The 8,191-nt window shown below is 36.5% G+C and overlaps 1 protein-coding gene across 1 annotated transcript in view; it reads left to right on the plus strand.

Annotated features, from left to right (window-relative positions):
* The window catches only part of WDR70 (WD repeat domain 70), a 298,705-nt gene that overhangs the window by 174,866 nt on the left and 115,648 nt on the right, over nucleotides 1-8,191 (plus strand). The gene's annotated exons all lie outside the window — the stretch shown is intronic.

The raw sequence follows: 8,191 nt of genomic DNA on the forward strand, positions 1-8,191 counted from the left end.
AGTCTTCCCATCCTCATCTCTAGATACGTGTGCAGTCCTCCCTCCCTTCCCAACTTCACCCTCATACACACACTGCCACTATAATCAGACCGTGCACCATTCCTTTCAAGGCCTTCGCTCATGGTATTTCTTCTGCCATAAATGCCTTCTCTCAAATCTACCCTACAACCCCTTCTCATTTAGGAGCCAAATCAAGTGTTGTATTGTCTCCTCAGCCTCTCTTCCTCAGTGCTATTTCTTTTTATCCTGGCCAGGTTTTATTGATTCTTTTTTTTTTTTTTTAAGATTTTATTTATTTATTTATTTCACAGACAGAGATCACAAGTAGGCAGAGAGGCAGGCAGAGAGAGGAGGAAGCAGGCTTCCTGCTGAGCAGACAGCCTGGTGCGGGGCTCGATCCCATGACCCTGGGATCATTACCTGAGCCGAAGGCAGAGGCTTTAACCCACTGAGCCACCCAGGCCCCCCGGTTTTATTGATTCTTACCTGTATTTAAATAACATTTTACGTAGGAGCACTCTTCACCAGCTGTTTTTCCCTTATCATCCCCACGCCTAATTTCCATTGCATTCTGACTGCCCCCATCGTTTTACCGAAATTGCTCCTGCAGACCTCATCTATGACCTTTACCTGTTAATTCTAATGGAGGCTTTTCACTCCTCCTTTTACTCAGTATCTCTGGAATTGACACTCTTGATCATACCTTTCTTTTGAACTCTATCCTTCAGCTTTTCTAATACCATTTTCTTCTGCCTCTCTTACTTTCTTGTCTCCTGCTTCATGCCTTCCTTTTTGCTGCCTGTTGCTTCAGAATCTGTTTCATGGGAGTCTGCCTGCTCCCACACTTGTATCTCTGTTTACATTCTAATGACTCCTGATGGTGATCCTTTCACGTGCCCTGTACAAGATTCTCCACCTGGCTGTCACAGAAGTATTTCAACTTTATCTTGCTCTTACATCCTTTAATATTATTTTCTGTTTTATACCACACCTTCCACAACTCTGCCTCACTGAATGAGTGGCACCCCTCCCCCCAGCCCTCTTCAGAGTTTTCCTTTACACCTTCTACACCCCTTGCCTTAGCCCAGGCCTTGATCGTCTCTCACCTGGGCTACCCAGGACAGACCTGTTCCCTCCAAGCAGCCTTGCCCACTGCCGCACAAGTGGTTTTCTAAAACACAGATGTGGTTGAATAACGTAACTCACTCCTCTGTTTAGTGGCTTCAGAGTTTCCTAGACCATAAAGCCCCTAATCCCAGTGTGTCTTACAGGATACCCTTTATAATCTTGTGATTACCAGTGCCTGTGACAGTCTCATCTTCCACTTAAGCCCACTGGGCACCTCCTCCTTTTGTCAAAGCAAACTACCTGTTGTTCCTTGAATAACTGTTTCTGCGAGCCACCTTATCTTTGTATTTTCTGTGCCAGCTATTAGGATCTCCTGTCCATCCACCCAAATTTCAGAAATTTCACTTGCAGAATCTCAACTCTTCCCAACAAACATACCTCTGTGGAATCTTTTCCAGATCTTTCCAGTTGAGCTCCTCTTTCTTTTCTCTGGGTGGTGCTTCATGAGTTTTTCTCCTCCGTTAAGTAATTTGGCTTATAAGATTATGGAGTAAATTTTAACTAATAAGAAATATTGGTATATATTTTAAATTGAAAGTCTCTTAATTCCATCTGGTCAACTTTCTCTTCTGAGTTTTCTTAGAGTGGTCTTCAGGCATGTTTATTGATGATTATTTTAGGATTTTTTTTTTTTTAAGATTTTACTTATTTATTTGAGAGAGAGACAGTGAGAGAGAGCATGAGCGAGGAGAGAGAAGTAGACTCCCCGTGGAGCTGGGAGCCCGATGCGGGACTCGATCCCGGGACTCCAGGATCATGACCTGAGCCGAAGGCAGTTGTCCAACCAACTGAGCCACCCAGGCATCCCTCATTTTAGGAATTTAATGAGACTTTTAGCTATACTGATTCTAGATGAAACTAGAAGAGGGTTGGGAAATTATTTTTAATATATTTATAGAGTTGTGCAACCATAAGAACAGTCCAATTTATAACATCTTAATTACCCTAAAAAGAAGTTATGTTTGGTCATTACCTTTTCCTATATCTAGCCCTAGGCAACCACTAATCTGCTTTCAGATAAATGGAGTCATGTAATATTTGACCTATGGTATCTAGCTTCTTTCATTTGGTATAATGTGTTTTTGGGTTCGTCCATATTATAGTATGTAGTGGGTTGAATCGGAGCCCCCCCCCCCTCCACCCCCCGGTCAAAGATGTTTCTATGTCAAATTACTAGAACCTGTGAATATTACTTTGCTTGGAAGAGGGATCTTCAGAGATGTAATTGTTAAGGATCTTGAGATGAGATCATCCTGATTATTCAGGTGGGCCTTAAATCTAATGACAGGTATCTTTATGAGACAGAAAAGTAGAAGACACGCAGAGGGGAAGATCATGTAAAGATAAAGGGAGAGATGGAGCAGTGTGGTTGTGAGTGAAGAGGACCAATGCTCATAGACCTGAGAAGCTGGAAGAGGCAAGGAAGACTTGTCCTCTAGAGCTTCCAGAAGGAGTGGACTACTGGTTTTCAAAAAGAATAAATTTTTGTTGTTTTAAGTCTCCCAGTGTGTGATTTGTTATGGCAGTCTCAGGAATGTCAAATTAATATGTGTCAATGCTTTGTTACTTTTTATTGGTAAGTAGTTTTCCATTGTATTTCACATTTTACTTATCCTTTCATCAATTGGTGGACATTGGGTTTCCAGTTTTGGTTGTTAAGCATATTGCTTCTATGAACATTCATATTGCTTCTATGTTGCATGGGGTATGTTTTCAGTTCTCTTGCATGGATATATAGGAGTGGAATTGCTGAGTCATGTGGTAAATCTATGTTCAGTATTTTACACAACTGCCAAATTGTTTTCTGAATAGGTTTTACCATTTTACACTCCTACCAGTGATGTATGAGGATTCCAGTTTCTTTCCTTTCTCACCAACACTTATTATCTATCTTTTTGATTATAGCTCACTAGTGGGTATAAATTGGTATCTCATTGTGATTTTGATTTGTATTTCCTTAATGTCAAACATCTTTTCATGTGCTTATTGGGTGTTTGTATATATTCTTTTTTTAAAATTTATTTATTTATTTATTTATTTGACACAGAGAGAGAGAGAACACAAGCAGGGGCAGTGGCAGGCAGGCAGACAGAGGGAGAGGGAGAAGCAGGCTCCCTGACGAGCAAGGAGCTTGATGTGGGGCTCGATTTCAGAACCCTGGGATCATGACCTGAGCCGAAGGCAGCCACTTAACTAACTGAGCCGCTCAGGCGCCCCCGTATATATTCTTTAGTGAAATATGTATTCATGTCTTTGCTTATTTAAAAAGTTTATCACTTTTCTCTTTATTGAATTGTAAACGTTTTTTAAATATTCTAGATCCTTGTCCCTTGTCAGGTATATGATTTATAAATACTTTTTCCAAATCTGTGACTTAGCTTCAAACCTTCTTCATAGTATCTGTTGACGCACATACATTTTTAATGCCATCCAGCTTATCTTTTTTTCCTTTTATTATTTGTGCTTTTGATGTAGTATCTAAGAAATCATTTTTAATCTAATATCATGTTTTAAGAGTTTTAAATTCATGTCTGTGATCTATTTTGAACTAATTTCTGTATGATCTGAAGTAAAGGTCCACGTTCACCTTTTTGATTATGGATATCCAGTTGCCTCAGCAGCATTTTTTGAAAAGACTTTTTCAAAACAGTTCTTTTTCCCTGAATTGTTTTGGCATCTTTGTTGCAAATCAATTGGCCATAAATATAAGTGTACAAGTGGTTATTTAATTTATTGTGGCATTTATCCCTTAGTCTACACCAAATATATTTCTTCTGAATGCAATTGTATTCTTATTGCAGTTGCTGTGTGTGTATGTGAATTATGTGTGTTTGCGAAGATTATTGTGGGTTTATATAGAAGCTAGAACATTTTTCCTATTTCTAGAATTTCAGTGCTTTCATTTTTGGGCATTTTTGAAAAGAAGGTCATTCTTGTTGACTTTGCCAAGAGAGCCAGCAGGTTTCATGCTTTTACATCACTCGCGTTGCTTGTGTAGTCTTTCGAGAAAAATTAAACGAAGATCTCTTAAGTGATTTCCATGCAAAATTAATGCTTCCCTTGACTTCTGCCAAATGCTGTGATACATTTATGTAGTCAATGCCAGAAAGTTCAGAACTTGTATCTGGAAAGAACTAAAAATTTTAAGACAGAAAGCATTTGTGCCTGGGGCAATGTAATGACCCCACCTGTGTCTTTTTCTTGTCTCCTGGGTGTTTTCGTTGTATGTCTAGAAAGGCTTTGGCAGGTCCTTCTTCTATTTTAAAATCTTTTTTATGAAGCACAGTTTTAATTTTACAAGACCAGATCTCACTCCAAGTTTTAAAATATGTGTTCTTCAGCATAAAATGTTTAGACAGATACCTAATGGCCTAGCACTTTAGCATCATCTTTTTTTTTTTTTTTTAAGGCATAGATTCAGAGAATCAAAGCCATAAAGCCACAGTGTAATTAGTTACTATCAGATGCTGTGTAAATTATGTTTCACACATCTATCTGCTAGGTTAACTGCTTTTTTTCCCTTTCTGCTCTACCTGTTAATATACCACTGAAATAAATGGAACATACTTAGGTGTTAGTTTTATTAGCTTTAATATTTTATTTATAGTCTAAGAGGAAGAGCAGAAAGGAACCTGATATTTATTGAGTGCCTACTGTGTTCCAAGTACTGTCCCAGACACGTTTACATCCCTGATCTCATTTAAGTCTCTTATTGTTGGTATTATTATCCCAGTTTTTAGTGATGAAGAACTTGAAACGAGCCAGATAATGATAATGATATTTTTTACTTGTGTGGGGCCTTTTATATCAAATTTTAAAGTAGTATCTGACTTTTGGAGATGTTCAGTTATTAAAAAAAGAGAAATCATCATAGTTTATCTATACTATTGTTGTCAAGCCAAGGGTAGAAAGAAGAGACACATGAGGTTTCTCAACTATGGGAAGCATAGTGAATGGAGATCAGATACAAGTAAGCTATACAGAATACATTCAGTAGGGAATAAGGTTTTATAATTCTCAGGTATAAATGGTGCTGGAACAATTGGGATATCTATCTATCTATCTACCTATCTATCTATATATTTATATATGTAAATGAACTTCAGCTTTGTACCAGATATAAAAACTAATCTAGATAGATCATAGACCTGGTTGTAAAACTTTGAAGTATAAAATTTCTAGAAGAAGAGGCGCCTGGGTGGCTCAGTCTATTAAGCATCCAACTCTTGGTTTCTATTCAAGTCATGATCCCTGGGTCCTGCGATTGAGTCCCACGTTGGGCTCTCTGCTCAGCCTGCTTCACCCTTTCCTTCTGCCTGTTGCTCCCCCTGCTTGTTTTCTATTTCTCTATAAATAAATAAAATCTCTTAAAAAATAAATATTAAGCAGGGCATGTATTGCATGGAGCACTGGGTGTTAATACGCAAACTGTGAATCTTGGAACACTACATCAAAAACTAATGACGTACTGTATGGTGACATAATGTAATAAAAATAAATAAATAAACAAATAAGTAAATAAAATTTCTAGAAGAAAACAGGAGAATTTCTATGACCTTGGATAAGTGAAGATTTCTTTAATATGTTATAATGAAATTTGATAAAAAGGACTTTAACAAAATCTAAAACATCTGCTATTTGAAAGAATATTTAAAAAATTGGGGCACCTGGGTGGCTCAGTCATTAAGCTTCTGCCTTCAGCTCAGGTCGTGATCTCAGGGTTCTGGCATTGAGCCTGAAATCAGGCTCTCTGCTCAGTGGGGAGTCTGCTTCTCCCTCTGCCCTACCTCCTGCTCATGCTCGCTCTCCTTCTCTCTCTCTAATAAATAAGTAAAGTCTTAAAAAAATTAAAAAGGCAAGCCATAGACTTGGAAAATATTTGCTAAACACATATCTGGTAAAGAACTTGCATATATAATATCTAAAGGACTCTCAAAATACAATAATAAGGAAATAAACAACAGAAGTTTTCAATGGGCAAAAAATTTGAAGACACACATCACCAAAGAAGAGAAATGGATTGACCCTGAACATTATTAATCATAAAGGAAATGTAAATTAAAATCAAAATACCAAAACCTACCTGTTAGAATGATTTTCAAAAAAACCCCAACTGATCATATTTTTGAGGGGGTAGTTAGAACTCTCATATACTGCTAGTGGAAATGCAAAATGAAATAGCTACTTTGGAAAAGTTTTGCAGTTTCTTTTACAGTTAAACATTTACTTCCCATATTATCAATAATCCCCTTTCTAGGTAGATGAAGAGAGATGAAAGAAACATATTTCAAGATATATGAAAACTTATTTTCATTAAAACAAAGAAACAATAAAAAACTATATACATGAATGTTTATAGTGGATTTATTCATAATCACCTCAAATTGGAAACAACCCAATAACCTTTATTTGGTAAGTGGATAAACAAAATGTAGTATATCCATATGTGGAATGTTACTCATTAGCAAAAAGGAATGGACTAATGAGACATTATAAAACGCAAATACATTATGCTGAGTTAAAGAAGCCAGACTCAGAAGCTACATGCAGTATTATTCCCATTATGCAATAGTGGAAAAATCATAACTCTAGGGATACAAAACAGGTCAGTGGTTGCCAGGGGTTAAAGCTGGGAAGAAGAGGGAGAAGAGGGGTAGTTTACAAAGAGGTAATACAAAGAAAACTTTTCGGAGTGATATAACTATGCATTTCTCAAAACTCACAGAACTGTACTTTTAAACAGATGAATTTCATTGTATGTTATTCCCCAATAAACTTTCCTTCCTTCCTCTCTTTCTCTCCCCCTCTCTTTTCCTTTCTATTTCTCTGTCATCTATCTGTCACTCAGTAAGAGAAGTCGAGAGATAGATACTCCAGAGTTGGTTTGTGGCTCTAGTGTCCGAGTATCTCACAACTCTGAAATTAGGTCTTCTGGCTCCACTATGTTGCTTTAAATCCTGGGATTCCAAGGTGCCTTTCAATTGTCTCTGTGTGTACTGTTTCTGAACTCTTACTGGAACTTACATTTTGCTAACCAATAGTTCCTAAAATGCAGTCAGTGCAATCTTATGTCAGGCATGGGTTTGACAACTCTTACAACTAGGGTTTGGTAATATTAAGCAATTGAGTAAGTTCTCAAACAAAGCTTAGGTGGAAGATAAGCAGAAGTTATTTTAAAAATCCCCAAACCCTCATTTGGAATAAATCATAAATACTTGCTGAGAAATCTGTCTGAAATCTATACATTTAAAAATCAATTTTATTTCGTGTATGTTGGTTATACCTCAATTAAGTTGATTTTTAAAATGCTTAGATAGGCAGTGAATTTCTTTTATTCTTTACAAACATTTGTTGAAGACCCAGTAGGTACTGTGTTCCTGTTAGGTTTAAGAGATGGTGCAGACTCTAGGCATACAAAGATAAGAGAGAAAGAGAGCCCTTGCTCTCAAGTAGCTCTTTTTGTAGGAGTAGATGTTAATATGTGTAATTACAACTTATGTGATTAGTGTTATAATGTGGGAGTTAGAAGGTAATATGGGAACTTGGGTAGACTGAATTCCCTAATTTTTTTCTTTTTCAAAATTGTATAGATAGTCCAAGTTGTCCGCATTTTCATAGAAGTTTTAGAATTACCTTATCCAGTTTCTATAAAAAAAAAAAAAAAACCAAAATGAAAAACAACCCCTGCTGGATCTTGGATTGAAATTGTGTTGAATCTAAAGATTAATTAGGAGAGAATTGTAATCTTAAATTATTGACTCTTCCAACCCATGAATGCAGTATATCTTCTCATATACTTAGGTCTTTTTTCATTTCTCTCAGAAATATTTTATGGTTTTCAGTGTACAGATACTATACATCTTTTGAGATGCCATGTTTACTCATACCACTATTAATGGTATTATTTTCATAATTTCAACATTCAATTGTTGCTAGTCTATGGAAATAAAATCGATTATTTTGTATCCTGTGACCTCACTAAATTCGCTATTAGTTTTAGTAGCATTTTTATAGATTCTTGGGATATATATATATATATATATATATATATATATATATATAT

The sequence above is a fragment of the Mustela nigripes genome, chromosome 12 (assembly GCF_022355385.1).
Source record: "Mustela nigripes isolate SB6536 chromosome 12, MUSNIG.SB6536, whole genome shotgun sequence".
Taxonomy (NCBI): domain Eukaryota; kingdom Metazoa; phylum Chordata; class Mammalia; order Carnivora; family Mustelidae; genus Mustela; species Mustela nigripes.